At 48.3% G+C, this 18547-nt stretch overlaps 1 long non-coding RNA gene across 2 annotated transcripts in view; it reads left to right on the top strand.

The window, feature by feature from the left end:
* The window catches only part of LOC308634024, a 58776-nt gene that overhangs the window by 15275 nt on the left and 24954 nt on the right, over window positions 1–18547 (top strand). For both annotated transcript variants that reach the window (XR_014018951.1, XR_014018952.1), the window contains exon 2: window positions 1904–2041. This is a non-coding gene — a long non-coding RNA (uncharacterized lncRNA). The remainder of the gene's footprint in view (window positions 1–1903; window positions 2042–18547) is intronic.

The following is an 18547-nucleotide window of genomic DNA, read 5'->3' as shown; positions in this document are numbered from 1 at the left end:
CATGGTTATGGGCACTGGGGATAAAGCAAAACCTCTGCCCTCGTGGAGCTGATGTTCCCCCACAGGACTCTCTGCTGACGAGAATAAAAAGATTGATCAGCCTTGGGAGGGAGGCAGGAGCCTAAAGCAAGATGAGGCTACATGTAGTCCTTTTTTGGAATATTGAAAAATCAGAAACAACCTAAATATCCTTAATGGTGACTACTTTTTTAAAAAAATTAGGATGTTTCCATACTATAGAAAACTATGTAGCTATTTACAAATGTGGAAGTAGATCTCTGTAGTATCCTGGAAAGATCTCTAAGACCTAGGAAGGGGAGAAGTAGCAAGTTCTAAAACAACACATACTATGATCCTGTTAATGTTTGAAATAAACACTGTGTGTTTGCACACTGGGTAGCTACCTGTGTATATTTAGATGTGAACTCAGAAAAGTTCTGGAAAGATACACTGTAATTGTCAGCCACTAAGCTGACAACTGTGTTGCTTCCAGAGAGAAGGGAATGGGTGTGTCTGGCGTGGACTGGACACTTTTACTGACTGCAGTGTGTCCTTCTTGATTGTTTAATTGCTACTGATGATAATGCATTCATGTATCACAGGCGTCATTAAACAAGGAGACACATGCATGTGCGTACAATTTAGTTATAGTAATATGATTATGGATGACAATTGTTACTCTTTTAATCTCCTTTAATGTTGTTTTAATATGTCTCTACAGCAATATAGACACACAGCTGGGAAGGTGCCAAAACATAAAAGGTGGAATTAAAACGTGGAGTCCTGGCTTGGAAATCTTGCCTCTCCCCACCCCACCTGCAGTTTATAGTGAAACCTTGTTTAAGAGCATCATGGGCTGCTCTACAGAAACGCTTGCTCTCCCAGTTCTGGGCACATATAATTATTTCACCGTTAAGTAGCCCCAAGGATCCTTGCTATAGGTGTGATGTCATTAGGAGAGCATCAGGTCTCTCCCCTTGGTGATGGAGATTCTGGGATAATCAGTGTGGGGGTTCTAGTGCATGTAGGTGGCTCCCAACAGAGTCCCTCTGATTCCCAAAACAAGCCAAGGCAGCTGGCCTTGCTTTGACTGATCTGATCTCGGAAAACCAGCTCACGCCTCCTACCCGGATCTGTCCTGGTTCCCTCTGTACCCTTGATGGAGTCGTCCATGTCCAGGTCTCCAAGCAAGGGAGTTGGCGGTGTGGCCTACACTGTGGCTCCAGTCCTGGGCTTCTGATTTCTGTTATGGCAAGCCATGGCAGGAGCTCACTGTCATTCTTTCATTCATGTGCCCCTGGGGACAGGAGCAAGAGGCAAGGTCCCTGTCCTTAAGAGGCTGCTCATGGCCAAAACAAATAACTAGAGGTGTCAAAGCTGGTGACACCAATAGAAAGACTCGGAGCAGACTGTGGGCCCTTCCTCCACTTCCCCGCCTTCTCTCCCTCTGGATCTCCCCGGCAACACTGGCTGCTGGTCCTCTAGCCTCTCACTTCTGAAAATAAAATTGATAGAGCCCCTCATCTCGCCAGGTGGCTTCAGGACCTAGTGACGACTTCACACCCACATCACAGTACGGGAGAAGACTCTCAGGTGGGGGCAAGGATGGCCTAACGTCAGGGTGAGCTCTCAGATGACCGAGATGGACTCAGAATTCCTCTGGTCACTCCACTGACTCAGCAACCTTGTTGAGCACCTGCTGTATACCAAGCACTTGGCCAGATTGTGGGAGTGCAGGAGTGAATCAACCATAGGTCAGGCTTAGCAACCAGGGCTTTGGTGGGCAGGAGCACCCACAGGCTGAGGGTGGGTGTTGTTGACCCAGAAGAGAAGATAGAAGGCCATGTGGCAGGAGCAGAAGAGCTGCCCCGGCTGACCCCCGCCTCTTATTCTTTGTCCACAGGTCCCAGCTCTGCCACCAGGCAGATGGCTCAATCTCCTCGTGTGCCTCAGTTTCTCCTTCTCTAAATGGAATAGTAACAGTTACTCTTGTTCTTCCCTGAGATAAATGATCCTCCAGGTCAGCTGAGGAAGTGGGTGGGTAAGTGAATGACAAGGCACTTTAAACATAAGCTGATATTATGTCCCGGAAGAGTTGTGTCTGCCTGCTGCCTCCCCTTCCTACATCTCCTTCATGCCTAGCTCCCCCCCACCAGACCCTTCCAGTCATCGGTGTGAGGTTTCCCAGTGTGGTGAATGCAGGAGCAGCCTGAGGTTGGGGGTGAATTCCTGGCCCGGTCCCTTCTCATGGGTTGCAGGGGTCCCTCCAGAGCCCACTGACACCAGCACGAGGCACATGGGCAGCTGGCACCACAGCAGGGGCTGAGAAGCCCAGTCACCACTGAGACTGCAACACCCCCTTCCCCGGGGCTCACTAAACTGCCTTGGCATGTGCTCCTCCCAGCTGCCTGTGCCTGGGATCTGGGGTGTTCTGCAAGCTGACAGGTGGCTGCCAGTGGCAAATTTGGGGGCATTTGTGGCCCCCTTTGGCTCAGAGGCTATGCTCAGTAAGAAGAGGGGACTCTGCAGGAGCACCAGCAACCTGGGCATCAGGAGACTCAGCTCCTTCTGGTCCTGACAAGCTGTCAACCTTGGGCAAGTCACCCCACCTCAACGGGCAGATTTTGTCAGGTTTTATTATAAAAGCAGAACGACTTTAAAAATCTATGACAAAAAAGAAAGACAAAAATCTACTACAGAATTATCCAAACACACAAATAGTCCATCGGCTTCTTAAAGAGATATTGGGCCAGGCGGGGTGGCGCAGGCCTATAATCCCAGGGGCTCAGGAGGAGGAAGCAGGAGGATCACAAGTTCAAAGCCAGCCTCAGCAACCTAGAAAGGCCCTAAGCAACTTAGCGAGACCCTGTCTCAAAATAAAACATTTAAAAAGGGGGCTGGTTAAGCACCCCTGGGTTCAATCCCTGGTGCTAAGAAAAAAAAAAAAACAAGAGAGATAGAGAAAGAGAAGAGACAAAGAGAGAGACACACACACATGGAGAGAGAGATTGGGGCAGCAAAGATGCATTGCTCTCTGGCTGTACTTGTCAATATCTCTCAGACTTTGCCTCCACCAGGGTACAGTTCTGGCTCATTCATTCAACCGCCTTGTACCACCAGAGCTCTGCCAGACCATCTGGTGAGTCCTCACAGGGTCAATTCCCTGGGATGAAATTACTGCATCAAAAGTCTTTCTCCAAGCCCTAAGTATATTGACTATTGTTCCTTTTTAAAACTAACAGTGGTAAGTGAAAATAACATTTTTTTTCTGTTCAATATTTATTTGATTATTAGTGTACTTAGTGATTATTTGTATTTCTTCTTCTGTAAAAAGCTTGCTTGTGTCTTTCCAATACATCTGTTGAAACGATGATCTTTTACTGTTTTTTTGTTTGTTTGTTTCTTTGTTTGTTTGTGGTATGGGGGATCAAACCCAGGACCTTGTGCATATGATGGTCTTTTTCTTGTCTTAGAACAGCACTTTATTTAGTAAAGACCCTCATCTATTGCTTGCATTTCCTTCCTAATTTACTCTTTAATTATAGTATGTATTTCCTTTTTTAAATATTTAAATATTTTTGCAGGTAGAATTGTTAATTTTTCCCTTATGCATTCTGAGATTTGTCTTTTTTCAAGAAAGGTCTTTCTCATCCTCCAATATGAAATGATTATTCTTTAGCCTCCTTTATAACTGTTATAATTTTTAACAATGTATCTGATACATTTGGCATTTTTTCCCTATGAATGTGGCATGAAGTAAAAACAAACAAAAAGTCTATTTTCCTCCAAATGAGTAACTAATTATTTCAAAATAATTTATGGAACAATTGAGCCTTTCTCAATTGACAAGAAATTAAATCTTAATCAAATGGTAGGTGCCCATGTTTTATTCCATTAATCTAGTTTATTCTATTCTGCATTCTATTTTACTCATTATTTGTTTGGTATCCCTAGATTATCTACTGCTTAATTACTTTCACTTTGTAGTATCTTTTAAAACCCAAGAGGGTAAACTTCCTCTCTCTCATTTTTTTTCTTTCAGAAAAAAATTGTTTTTATGTATCTGCTCTGAGATAATGTCTAAAATCTACTTGCCAGCTATCTTAATCAGAAACTTCCCTAAAATTGTCTAAAATTTATAAACAAATTTGGAAGAGAATTGAAACCTTCACAATATTTGGTTTCCTAACCAGAAACAGTAATTTGTTTAGAGTTTCTTTGATATGTTTCATTATTCGGTTCTAAATAGGTCTTAGATGTGTCTTGCATGAATGAGTCATTGTATTTTCGGTTTTGTGAATGATTTAGGCTTTGGTTTTGCTATTGGGAATGGAGTAATTTTCCGTTTTGTATTTCTAAGTTCTTATTATTGTATGAGAAAACCATTTAGTTTGTGTCTGGGAATCCTTGCAAGCTCTCTTGATTATTTCTACTAAGTAACCAGTTGCATCTCTTAGATTTTCCATTGAAACTGATTTACTTATTACCCAAGTAAAGCATGTCTTATGTAGAAAATGCAAACATTCAGAAGGAAAGAAATGAAAGAGTGCTTATAAAACCTACTCTTCACAGTCACTTCTAACTGTGAAGTGTCCTTCATCAAAATCTATATGTATACACATATATAATATAAAAGTCAATCATAATATATACAACATTTTACATCTAACTGCTGCAGTAAACCTACATAAGTTTTTCAAAGAGCATTATAACGTGCATAATATTTATAACCCACTTTTCCTACTTAATACGATGCTTTAAAGGTTTTTCCACATTCTTCTTCTACATTATCATTTTAATGGCTGCATTAAATGTTTGAATTTATTTAAGCAGTCCCCCAGCTTCAGACATTTAGATTGAGTCTATCTCTTATTATTATTTATTATTATTATAAATAGTTCTATAGTAAACAATTTATTGGCTAAATCTTGGTAACTATTTTTAATTGTATCTCCTAAAGAATTTCTAGAACCAGATACGTAGCAATCCAATTTGTGACAAATTGGCACTCTTCTCCCCTTCCATTCCACTTGCTGCAGTAAATGTGACACCACAGGTATTTCTTAGGTTCTGACAACATCATTACAGTGGTGACGGAGTATTGTCTGCCACCAGTCCCCTGGAGAACCCTGGCAGTCCCTTCTGCTGCCTAGACAAACCCCAGAGTTCCTGACTCCAGACAAAGGAGTTTCCTTCCATGTTGGGGATTCTCAGCGTTGTGCTCCATCATCTAGGGTGGAATGAGAATGGTTAACTCAGCCTTGATCCTTTGTCCCTTGCAGCAGAAGGGCAGGGCCTCCAGGAGGTGTTCACCACTGTAAGAGGTCACTACTTACATGTGGCAGAGGATCCATTTGGGCTTTCAATAAAAACACCCTTTCCCTGTCACTTTTAATCAACAGAAAGGATGTCATGTTGTTCCCCCCATCAGGTGTTCCCCTGGCAAGACACTCCTCATTTAGAAGTACTTCGAGCAAGGGGACACGTTTTCCCAAACAGCAAATGATTACAAACACATCTGCGTTGACAAGTCAAAACTTATATTCTTCTATGGTGTTTTCGCTCTTTTGAAAATGTTAATAAAAACTTAATGTGGAAAAAAACACAACTTTTTCCAAATATGTGTACCAATGGGCCCCAGGCAACTCAGTCTTTCTTATAAAATAAAGTAGGTCACTCACATCCATCATGTCCTCTTAGCACATTTTTTCCAAATTAGGAATTCTCCATCCATCATCCCACGTTAGGGCATCCCTTTTCCAAACATTTTCTTTTAATACATTCTTTAACATGATAAGCAAATCTAATAGAATATATTAGTGTCACTTCCTGGTGATGGAGTGTTTCCTCCTGTTGCAGTCCTTTGTGAGCTCGGGGAAACCTTTCTACCAGCCCGCTGGCTCTCTCCAACAGCAATCACTTTTGACATAGGACGATGCGATGATCCTATTGCAGCTAAGACACACGGTGTTAGCCTGACAAAAACTGTTCCTGTTGCTCCCACCTCTGTGTCCTATATGTAGAAACTCAAATGACCCATGTGTCCCAAAACAAAGTAATGAATCCAGATTCTGTCCATGAGGGGACTGTTTAAATTTAGCCCGCCGGCTCAGTGATGCATGAGCACATACTATCCTGTATAGATCAAAAGCTTGCACTGGGCTTCATTTTAAGCCACATTGCCTGCAGAACCCTCCACATCTCCTAGATCAGGCTGAAAGGAGGGATCCTTGCTTCCTGAGCATGTGATTCTCCAAAAGCAGTTGCTGTCTTTTGCAAGTGCTTGGGATCCCTGGTGAGAGGCATCCTCTGCAAGAACCCACTTGAGATAAACCCATCTGCCTGCTCACACGTTCGACGATACTCACCTAGCAAGAACTGGGCGTTTGTTTCCACTTGGATCTCTGGCTCTCCAGCTCATGTGTTCAGTGTTAGCACTTGAGTTTCTGAAGGGACTTTTTTTTTTTGCTTGGACCAAGTTTTGGAATAAAACATTTGAAGAAGTTGGGGATGGGAGAGGTTTGTAGAGCACCCAGGAATTCAGCTGTTTCAGGCTTCTGGCCACCCAACAGGAAACATGTGAGTGGAACAGGGAAGGTTCAGGCTGTTTTCTGGATTTTTTGTTTATGGGGCCTTTTATCTGGAGACGTGGGGGGGGTGGGGACACTGGCTTGGATTGCCCTGTCCATGAGCCACGTCACTTCCCATCTTGGGGAGGGGGAGGTGAAGTTATGGACTCTGTCCAGCCTCAGCGATCGCACACTATGTGGGCAATTGTTATTGCCCATATTGACCAAGGTGGCGTGTCCTAAGCAACATCCTCATCATTCATTCACAAAAATCAACTGTGCCGAGGGCAGCAGAAGACACAAAAGTGAGGCACAGTTCCTGCCCGGAAGCAGCTTGAAGTCAGGCTTGATATCAGGAAGACGGTGAGAAGGAAAAGGCAAAAATGCCCAGAGAAGAGGGGGCAGCCAGTTTGGGGTGGCTGTGATGGGGTCTGGGGGGACATGGAGTGCGAGCCTGGCTGTGAGGCTGGCTAGGTCCGACATGCAAGGACAGGGGAAGATACACGGCCAGACACAGAGGCCGGCAGGGGAAGCATGAAGGATGGGGCACATGGCGAGCCCTTCAGGACCAGGGCGGGCAGGCTGCACAAAGACAGGGTGAGCAGGAATCCGGGAGGGGAGGGGGAGGCACCAGTGGGAAGGACTCCGAATGCAGGGCTAAGAAGCACCTCTGGGCCCACACTCCCAGACTACTCAGTGACATCAAAGTCACTGTTCAGGGTGACAATATCATGTCGGTGCATCGGAACTCCTGGATCTTGTTTTGCACTCCTCCTCCTACACGTAGGCAAACTCAGTGGCAACCAAGGGTTTTCCTTGCTGCAGTTCGCAATGTTGTCCTGGAAATTCCCGCAGGATTCTACGCCATCACTCACAGAGGTTTGGGACTCTCTCAAGTTCCAGTGTTTTCCAGGAGTTGATTAAAATCTGTAGAGGCTGCCACTTTCCTTTCTGCCTGTGGCCCCAGAGGGCACGAGGCAGGGCAAGATTTCAGGTGCTTTGATAGACTCATTTGTTCAGCACATGTTTTTTGAACAACTAGCATGTGGCTAGCCTGGCTCTAGGTGTTGGATGAACCAAACAGAGAAGGAAAAGGCCTCCCCAGGGTTTACTGATGGGTGAGAAAGACCCAAAGTGATCAAGATCATCCCAGAGGAACGTGAGGGGAAGAAAGGAAGCCGGCAGAGTGAGGGGACAGAGGGACAGGAGGCAGAAGCAGGAGAACCATGCCAGGGGAGTTAGTCAGAGAGGCCGAGGATGAAGGCAAGAGGAGCCAGGCAGAGGGGAGCTGAGAGACGCTCCCCACACAGAGCTGGGCAAGGGCAGGTGCAGGTGAGCTGGGAACCGGGAAGCCCAGGAACCTGGGCCAGCAGGAGCCCCCCGGGACTGGAGGGGCAATGGGAGACTCCGGCTGGGCTTTTGGCAGGGCAGTGACTGAGCCCTGAACATGGGGGTCCCCACTTTTAGGGCCACTGTTATTCACCATCTGCTCCTGCCTCCCCGTCTCCGACTTCCCCGCAAAGTCAAAGCGAATGCTGAGAGGACATCAGCTTTTATTTTTACTGCAATCTTTGTACCCAAACCACCGTAGCATTTTTAATAACAAACTGGCAGCGAGTCAGACATCTGTACTTGGAAAAAAAAAAAAAACACTCCCAAGCCAAGTATTTCTAAATGTTTTATATTTACTTGTAACATTAGAATAACCATGAGGTTGCTTTTTGCCTAATCGGAACCATTCTCATTAGGGTCCGACAGATCTCGTCCTGCGTGGGCTTGGGAGGTTTTCATTATGGCAGTGACATTGATCTGACAGAGTGAATCTCTCCTTGAACATTTGTGGAAAAAGAGGAGAAGTTGAGAGAAGCCAGGGCAAACTGGGAACCTGAGAACTCTGGAAAGATAACCATCAGTTTTGCACAGGGGGTGCCATGAAACCAGCCCAGGCTTTGAAGTCCAGCAGAGCTGGGCTAAAAAGTCCAGCTGGGCAACCTTGAGCAGATCACTTAACCTCTCTGAGCTTGAGATCACCCATGGGCAAAATGGGGATGGCAATAGAACCTACTTTGGGGAGTGGCGGTGAGATCTAAAGGAGGTCACCCAGGCAAAGTTAGTATTTAGCATCCAAGATTGAGACACCATCCCCATCGACTCTAATCTTTTTCTAAAGTTAGATTGTAAGATCTGACAAATGAAAACAGGACATCCAGTTAAATTTGAACTTTAGATAAATAATGAATCATTATTTAATATGATTATGTCCCATGTGATATTTGGGATATACTTTAAGTAAAGAAGTATGTATTTTTTATCTGAAATTTATATTTGATCGGGCATCCTGTAGTTTGTCTGGAAGCCCTGTTGTAAAAGTTAAATTGTCCTAAGAATGAAAAGAGACCCAGTCCAGTCCTGCTAGACTAACTGGGCACCTGATTCAGAGGGGAGTTTAATGTCCTCCTACAGACTATTCCTAGAATAGAGCTGGCATATAGTAGGTGCTCAGTAAAAAAATGTGTGGACTAATGTACAGCTAAGAGACTGTAAGAATTTGTCATGAGACAGTTGGATTTGGTAAGTATATATATTTCACATGTGTCCTTTGGATTGAGCGTCTCCTCTGCCTAAGGAGGGCAGAAGATGGAACCTCAAGCCTCACTTTCCACTGCTAGAAGAAACAGAATCAAGAAAGAGGGCAGCTCCTGTGCTCGGGTCTTCTCCCTTAGCCACCTGCAGCCAACATGCAACCATGGAGCAGGCCTGGGCAGTTCCCATCGCAGCCTGGGCTCCCTTCCACAGCTCCCCAAACACCTCAGGCTGCAGGAATATTTCCCACCTACTAATTTCATCTTTTATTTTATTTAAAAAGAAGATAAAACCCCCAAGTGCAGATCCCACTCTTCTTCCTCCCGCTGGCTCCGGTAGACAGGTGGGTGGCTGCAGGAGGTGGGGGGCTGCCACAGGAGGTGGGGGGCTGCCACAGGAGGTGGGGGGCTGCCGCTGAGAGAAGCCTCCGCCTCGCTGCGGAGGTGAGGTCAGGTGTGGCCCCTTCTCAAAGCCTCCGGATCCCAGGGAGCTGGGAATGAGCGCCCAGGACTTCCCCAGGAACCCGGGCTGGGCTCGTAAAGAAAGGATCCTGACATCAAGAAAAGCCCCGGCCAGTAAATTCCTACTTAGTTCATTTTCTAAGACTTCTGAATGTGTTTTGAATTTTCTCTAAATTAAGATAATCATAAAAGGTTAAGATATTTAAACAGAGTGCCACCTGATCCCGGGGTTTGATTTGTATGCTTAATTAGTTCCCGAACATCTGGTTCAGAGCTTCTTATAAAAACAGGGTAATGACTCGAGGTATATTTGGGTATTAGATTGAACGATGTTAAAGGGACATTCAGACCCATCTCAAAGCCCTTAACCTGCCCTTGATCTGTGCAGGGAGCTTTTGCTGACATCTGTTTCAAAGAGATATCAAAAAAAAAAAAACTTTCTATGGCCTCATGATAAAACAAAACTCCATACAGTGATAAATATCAGGCTTTCAGACACTCAGGTTTGGCATGGCCTGAGGAATGTGTGGAGGGACACCCGTGGGGGTGGCCCCGGGCTCCTGCAGAGCAGACACCCTGAGAATGACCCGGAGTGCTACGCCCCACCCAGAACCCAGAGGGAACGCAGGGGTCACAGATGTCCCCAGGGCCCTTTGTTCTTTGTACTTCAGTCCCTGATAATGTATCAGGGCTCCTGTGTGTGGAACAGGATTCAGGTCACCCAGAGTCACCTCCCCAGCCCGTCCCCCACCCCACCTCAGGAAGGCACTTTAGGAGACTGACTCCCTAGCAGGATAATGACTCACCTCCACTCCCTGGGCTGGTGTGGGACGCACGCACCCCACACACATGTTCCTGTGTCCCCAAGGAAGACGTGCGCTCCTGTGTGTGTGTGGGGGTGTGTGTGTTTGTGTGTGTGTGTGTGTGTACTTGGTCACCGTATCACAGCGTCCACACAAGCCCCCTCCCTGACGGCCAATCAAGTTTCTGCCCCTGGGTCCCTCTCATATAGACACTCTGGATCTGCTGTGTATAAACATTTGGGTCACACACTGGAACTGGCTACCTGTCTGACAGATATGGAGGGTCACACAGACCTGGGGGGCAGTCTGCCACCTCACCCCCGCCTTTGGCTCCTCCCAGCTCCTTGCCCATCCTTTTAGCAGCACCCTCCCCATCACCTGCCGTGAGGAGGGCCAGGTGCTGTGGGAAGGGAAGCGCTGGCCAGCGTGGCCCTGACCCCCAGGCGCCCCCCATCAAAGGAGGGAGCTGGGCAGACACAGGAGGTGTGTTTGGAAATGGGGGGAGCTCAGTACAGGAGGGAGCACTTCTGGTGGAGGACACAGGGCAACTTCACCAGAGACGCTGATTCCTCCAGGGCTCTGAATGATATCCCCACCTGGACGGTGGCACCTGAGGGTCACAAGGCACTCCCAGGGAGGGAACATCATGGCCCAAGGTCTCAAGAAAGGAAGCCACTGTATGATCCAGAAACAGTGATTCGCTTTCCAGATTACAAACAGCACCCTCAGCTCCACTCAATGGATCCTCAAGCACCCCCATGAAGTCGACAAGGCAAGTATCATCTTCTCCATTTTATAAATCAGAAAACCAAGGTACAGAGACGTTGTGTGCATTTGCCAAGACTTCACAGCTCAGATGCAGTAGAACCCCATTTCAAGCACTGGCTTGGACTTCCCAGGCCCCCAGAAGGCTGAGATGTTAAGACAAAGGTCAGATTACTGAGGGTCTTCAATCAAGACTGGGGAGGTGGCTATTTCCTCTGCAGTCCCTGAGATCCATGGAAGACTCTGAGCAGGTCTGCAAGCTCCATGGGTCCATTGCAAACAGGAGAAGCTGGAGCGTAAAGAGGGTGGGGGATTGGGCAGGGATGAAGGAAGCAGGTGCTCAGCCTCTGAGGCTGGCAGAGCCCACCTGGGCCAAGGGCCAGTGGGGGAAGAGAGGACGAGGGAAAGGGGAGGTAGAGTCCCACCATGCAGAGGGCTCTGAGAACCACGGCCGTTCTGCTCCTGAGGGCTGGCCCTGATCCCTCCCAAAGCCCACGGAGGCATGAAACACAGCCCGGCCCTGCGCAGTCGCCGGGAGCCAGGTGCCTGCACGTACCACTGCGATTCCGATCAATGGCCGCTCTTATCTCCATTTTAAAGATCAGCAAACTGAGGCACAACGTGGCTCTATGAGCTTGATCATGGTTTCCGGGGAAGAAATGGCATAAACTGGCCCGTGACCAGCTCTTCCCACCCAGAGCTGAAACTCCTGACCCCTGCTGACCTGATGGCCATCCCAGAGGGTCCCCTGGCTGCAGAACCCTCCCCCATCTCGCCCAAAGCTACCTTTTTCTTTCGTCCCCGCCCCCCTGGGCCCCAGAGGGGTCCCATGGCGACAGCGCAGCAAGCAGGAAGCCAGATCTGGACTATGATAGAGACAGGGAGAGTCGGGAGCTGGAGACCCGTCCTGAGGCGTCGCAGCAGGAGACCTCGGAGCCGGCCAAGCTGAGTGGGGCGGAGATCAAAGCCAGCGGGACGGCGGAGCAACGAGGAACAGAAGTGCAGGGACTGGGCTGTGCCACATCCCGTGGCTGTGCTGAGGGCGGGGCCTCTCTGGAGGTCCAGGACACCCGACCTGGGCGCACAGCGAGGCCTGGGGCTCCAGCCGGGACCTCCGCATCCTGTGCCAGGGCCTGGGGGCCAAAGACACAGGGTTGAGAAGGCGCCGGGGAATGAATGGCTTCCACCTGCAGCCCAGCCGCCTGCCTCTCCTCCCAGGAGACCCCTCGTGCCCCGTCCTGCGCAGCCCCCTCAACCCTGGCTCCCTGGCTTTGCTGCCTCCGCTTTCCTGTGTGGGTGTGGGTCTCCCTACTGGCTCTGAGCGCAGCAGCATCCACACTGTAGGACCTTCCTCACGGAGACACATACCCTCTGTATGTCCCTAGAGGCACTCAGTGGGGACATCTCCTGGGAGGCAGGTACACAGCCTGGGAAGGGCACCATCCAAGGAGCCCAGGTCCAGGGTTCCGTCCTGGTTTTGCTACCCACCTCCTGAGAAATGCAAGACAGACTGCAACACCTCAGGGTACCCATCTATAGCCCTAAAGAAAAGCCAGTTGGGGAGCTGTGGTTGTGGCTTAGTGGTAGAGCGCTTGCCTAGCACGTGAGAGGCCCTGGGTTTGATCCTCAGCACCACATAAAAGTAAATATATAAAATAAAGGTATTGAGTCCAACTACAAATAAATAATAAATATTTAAAAAAGAAAAGCCAGTTGGTCCTGCAGGACCCACCACTCTCTGACCTGCCATGGCTAAGCATAAATCCAGACCCCTGATTCCTCACTTGTCCCTTGAGAGATGATCATTTGCAGGAATTCCTCAACTGCTTGCTGGTCACCTCTTGGTCAGTCTTAGCTTTGGGGTCACTTCCTCCAGGCAGCCTTCCCTGATCACCTGCTCCAGCAGCTCCCTCCTGTCTCCCTGGGAGTCTGCCATGGCACCCTGTTTGTTGCCTCCATCTGATCTTTTCCCATTTGGATCTTTTTCCATAAGGCTGGTAGTTGTTACCCCTGATAGGATATAAATTTCAGAACAGCAGGGAATCTGTCCAGGGTCTCAGCTGCGCCTTGCTCTGTCTCCAGAGCCCAGGACAGGGCCATAACAAAATAGGTGCTCAACTAATACTTGTGAATGAATGAATGAACCATGAGCACATTCCTGTGTCAATAGATGCTCTTCAATAACTGTGGTTATGGTGGCTGCACAATGGTCCAAGGTGTGGGTATATTAAAATACACCAAACCAGCACCCTATCGTGGGACATTTATATTGGTACCCTTTATTAAGTGCCTAAGAAGAACATGTTTTTGTCCCCATGGACTGTCTTTCTCTTGTAGTGAGTGCATTAGCTCGAAGGGAGCAGGGACCTTCCCTGCCCTGTGTATCATTGTTCCCAGCACCAAGCACAGAGCTTGGCACTGGTGCCATCAAAGGCGTTTTATAAATCAAGTGCAAAGGCTTTCCTTTCCCCGAGATCCCTTTGTTTCTTCCTACAGTGGGTTTCACAGTTTGAAAGTGTCTATCTGCTGAGCGTTCATGGTGTACTAACTACTTTGCTGATGCAAGAAGTTAATTCTGGCTGCAGTGCTGCCATCTGGGCAGCTCTGGCCCCCGCAGGAGAATGAGCAACGCTGTGTGCAGCTGATATCATTTCGGATCACTGCAAAGGAATGTGACGTGCCCAGAAGCCCGAGTGACCCGGCTGGGAGTAGCTCCACCATCTCCATTAGACTCAGAAATTGCAAAAAATGCTCAAGAATCTACAGAACAATCTCAACCAACCCTGCAGCCCAGGACTGGTACATCCTTAGCTGGAAGTTCAGGATCAAAGCTGGTTCCTTCCGGAGAATCTGTCCTCCATCCCTCCCCTCGCTACTGGGAGGCATTGGCCATCCTTGGTGTTCCCAGGCTGGTAGCACCTTCGTTCCCATCTCTGCCTCCCTTGATACATGGCATGTCCCTCTGTGTCTCTATGTGTCTTTGCTTCCAAACTCCCTTCCCTTAGAAGGGCCTGATCATTGGATTAGGGACCATCCTAAGGATCACATCATAACTAGATCACATCTTCAAAAGTCCTATTTCTACACCAGGTCACATTCGCAGATTCTGGAGCACAGGATTTGGGAGGAGAATCTGGTGGCTGCAATAGCCAGTGTGTGCTTCCAGCTGAGATTCTAGAACCTCAGACCCTTGGGACAGAAGGGGCAGGTCCCAGCCTACAGCAGACAGGTTGGCTCCCCTGGCCACTGGTGAGATTCAGTCCACTGCCATAGATGCTGAAGAGTTTTGCTTGAAGGACACCCAGAGGTGGCACCCATATTTTCCCATTTTATAGCCGAAAACACCGGATTCCAGGGAAGTTCTTTTCCTGAGTCCCGCAGTCAGTGAGCGGCAGAGTTGGGTCCAGTCAGCCCTTGGTTCTCTGGTGCCCTTTGTAATGCTGTTTGTTGTAAGCACTTCATCCTAAACAGGGTGGTGGAAGGCAGGGAGCAGGGAGACATGGATTCCTCCCGAGTCTGCACCAGCCTCCCATCAAAGATGCCCCAAGTTTTAAAAAATAATCAAGTTATTATTTGATGTAGATGTGTTTGCAACCTCATGAAAAGTGAGAGTGAAAGCACCTTAGAAAACTGCAAATTTCTTGTTACTGTCACCCAGGACCTAGGCTGATTTGTAGGCTGGATTTGCGGGTGTTACCACTTCCTTATGTGACTCCCCCACTCTCCAACAGGATTGTCCCCCAGACACCAGCCACGTGAACTCTGGAGTCTAACAGGATGCCTCCCTAGTGCCTAGGGTGTGCCGAGTGCTCTTGTGAACTATCTCATCTTTCCTTCCAGCAGCCCTTGGAGGGAGGAACTTCTTTTCCTTCTAGAACATGGGGACATGGAGGCCGGGCTTGGCCCCCCAGGCCTGTCTCATGAGTTTTTCCTTCTGAGGGTCTCTAGATGGGACAAGCACTCTCCAGTTATCAGTTTCTACCACCCTGTTACTGTCAAAAGGAAGACCTTGGTTTCATCTTAAAATGGCTTAATTCAGATTGTCACAGAGTACACCATCCATCCAGTTAGGGTGTCAATAGATGCTCTTCAGTGGTGAACTGGATACCGGCAACCCCCACCACGGTCAATTTTAGAACACTTCTGTCACCTCAGAGGGAAGCCCCCTGCTGTTAGCTATCACTTTCCCCACCAGCCCTAAGTGACTGCTGATCTGCTTTGTATCTCTGTGAAGTTGCCTGTTCTAGATCTTTCATCTGAACGGAACTAGACAGCATGTGGCCCTTTCATTTAATGTAATGCTTTCTAGATCTGTCACCTTAGAGGATGTGTGGATACTTCACTGGGTGAATAAAGTCTCATTGTGTGAATATACCACCTTTTGTGTCCACTTGTCCTGGGTGGGCTGGGGAGATGATGTGTTCTTGATACTATGTGCCAGTCCCTGTTCTAAGTGCTTCATCTCATTTAATCCTCACAACAACCTTAGGAGATAGGTGCTATGGTTACCCCTACTTTACCAATAAGGACACTGAAGCACAGAGAGGTTCTCTAGTTTGCCCAAGGTCACATAGCTAGTGAATATCGGCTTAGCCCCGGAGTTCGATTGTGACTACCCGTTGGCAGGGACGACTCATCCACCCTTAAGTCCACTCCTTATCCCCAAGTGGAATCCAAAATGGCACAACCACCCCTGCAATCTGGCTCCTTCTTTGAGCTATCCAATCACCCCCTCAGTCAGGAACATTCTAGAAAAACCACTCCTGCTATCGAGACAAACATCTTTAGTCAACAAATGATGTTTGGTCTACAAAACCCTTTAAGGGGTATTATTTGATCCCTGTAAAGTCCTTCATTCTTTAGGACCTCACTAACTCAATATTTGTGCTCTTTTCAAGAGCCTGTGCGGAGCTAGTGTGGGATCTGGTTAGTAAACTTTCCTTCATAAAAGGCAGAAATTCAGAGTATAAACAAGATTGTAGAAATCAGGCTTAAAGGAAGTGTTTCCAAGCCTCCTCAGAGATGGCAGAAACAGCAGGAGCAACTTGCGCACCCAGGCACTGCGAGGACAGTCCCCCCCACTCACATCTAAGCTTCATGCAGGTCCGTCCCCTCCCACCCCAGGCAACCTGGACAGTGAGCTGACCACCTATGCCTTCGTTGCAATGTGCTGTTTCAGACTCACCCTCTGGCTCGCAGGACCAGAGCCCTGGGTCACAGTGTCCCTTCCCCTGTGGACAGGCTTTATTCCTGCCAATCAGACATTCAGGGAGTGAGCCCCAAGTCCCTGGAGCCGCCCCAGGCTGAGGAGCAGTTACTGTCAGGCCCCAGACGGGGTCAGCAGGACAGGGGCTGCAGAGGGGAATCTGGACGTGAGACTCCCTCTTCCTTTCTCAGAACCCTGTTGTTCTTTCCATGGAGAGAGGCTGCCTGGCAGAAAAAGCAGCCGCAGCTAGACAAGCCCTCAATACCTTAAGCCTATTGAGCCTCGGTTGCCTTTGATCCTGGCATTTCCTGTGGTCAGGCCAGTGAGGAGTGGGGAGTGTCTGCTGACCCCAGAGTTTCCCTCAGTGAAAAACTGCATTGCTTTCTAGACTCTTGGACCCTGGGCTGTAACATGTCATGGGCTCAAGCCGCCCCACCCCATCCTGGTTTGGGGTTAATTACTTTAAAATAACAAAGAGACCTTCAGTCTTCTGCCCTGGGAAAGATTTTACCAGGTCTGTGAGTAGCTTAGGTGCCTATCTACTGGGAAAGGGAGCAGAGACCCAGAGGTTCATGACCCACTGAGCCTGGCTTGGTCCCGCCTCACTGGAGTAGATACAAAAAAAAAATGGTGGGGGGGGGGAAGAGAAGGGAGGCTTGGAACCACTTCCTACCTGTTCCTACCTGGTTTTGTAGCTGACTTCTCCCCGGGCTCCTGTTTCTCCCTCCTGTTTCAACCAAAAGGAACTGCTACCAACTTTCAGCTCAGGTGCTAATGCTGTCCTATTGGTGGAGGCCACCTGGGGGGCTGTGTTAAGAAGATGTTGAAGGATAGCTGAGATCAATTAGTAATGCCTGCTCTGGGCAAAGGATAGAGAGAAGGGGCACATTTACTTGCCATGTGTATTTATCTTGTAGGATTTTAAAATTCCTCTTGGTTTTGCTGCTTTCTTTGAGCACCCATCCACCAGGAAGTAAGAACGGTGTTTGAGGGGATGGGCCATGCGAGTTACAGACCACCAAGGTTGGGGAGGCTAGCTGTCCTGGAGACCAGAAATAAGCCTAAAAGAGAGGCATTCTGTGGTCACCACTGAACTGACACCCACAGATCAGAAAGCAGACATGGTAATAATACACACTGTGAGCCCAGTTTAGGTGAGGAAGACAGAGAAAGCCAAATACCATCTAAAAAAAAAAAAGTGAAAAAAGCTGAGCACGGTGGTGCACGCCTGTGATCCCAGCAGTGTGGGAGGCTGAAGCAGAAAGATCACAAGTTCAAAGCCAGCCTTCGCAACTTAGTAAGGCCCTACGCAGCTCTGCAAGACCCTGTCTCTAAATAAAATATTTAGGGCTGGGGATGTGGCTCAAGCGGTAGCGCGCTCGCCTGGTTTGCGTGCATCCCGGGTTCGATCCTCAGCACCACATACCAACAAAGATGTTGTGTCCGCTGAAAACTTAAAAAATAAATATTAAAAAATTCTCTCTAAATAAATAAAATATTTAAAAAGAGGCTGGGGATGTGGCTCGGTGGTTAAGCACCCCTGGGTTCAACCCCTGGCACCAAAAAAAAAAAAAAAAAAGTGAAAGACTTTTGAGCAGAGGTATGCTGGGAAGGGAGCTGTCTTGTCTGGATAGTGGTGACGATAACATCACCCCCACTAAGCCCCCAGTGAGGACATTGGAACCAAGCAGTGAGACAATTATACAAAGAGTTCAGGGCAGTGCCTGGCACCCAGTAATCACGCCTAATCCAAGCCACCCAGCCTTCTGGCATTATTCTCTGGGCTCGCTCAGTGGTGTTGGGCCTGAGGACATTAAATCTACTCTGAAGCCAGCCCTCCCATCGGCAGGGCGGGTGCCTGCTCTCTCACCACCCGGCCCCACGTCCCCCGGTTCCAATAACATGATTAGTCATTTTTCATTCCTAAGATATCTACCCATGGGTGGGAGCGTGTGTGTGTATGTGCCTTTCCGAGAAGAGGAAAAATCCATATTCTCTCTCTTCTGACCGAATTAATCAAATAAATCTTCTGTAAGGGGCTGCTAAATGAATCACAGATGGCGCTGCCCTTTTGCAGGTTGCAGAACGCACCCGTTACAGTTCTTTTAATTTATCAGAGGAAAAAAGATGCCCTCGTGCGCCCCTTCCCTCCTGCAATAA

This window comes from Spermophilus citellus (assembly GCF_964194105.1).
Source record: "Spermophilus citellus genome assembly, chromosome: 15".
Lineage (NCBI taxonomy): Eukaryota > Metazoa > Chordata > Mammalia > Rodentia > Sciuridae > Spermophilus > Spermophilus citellus.
The sequence above is the reverse complement of the archived record's forward strand: the minus strand, read 5'-3'. Positions and strand labels throughout refer to the sequence as shown.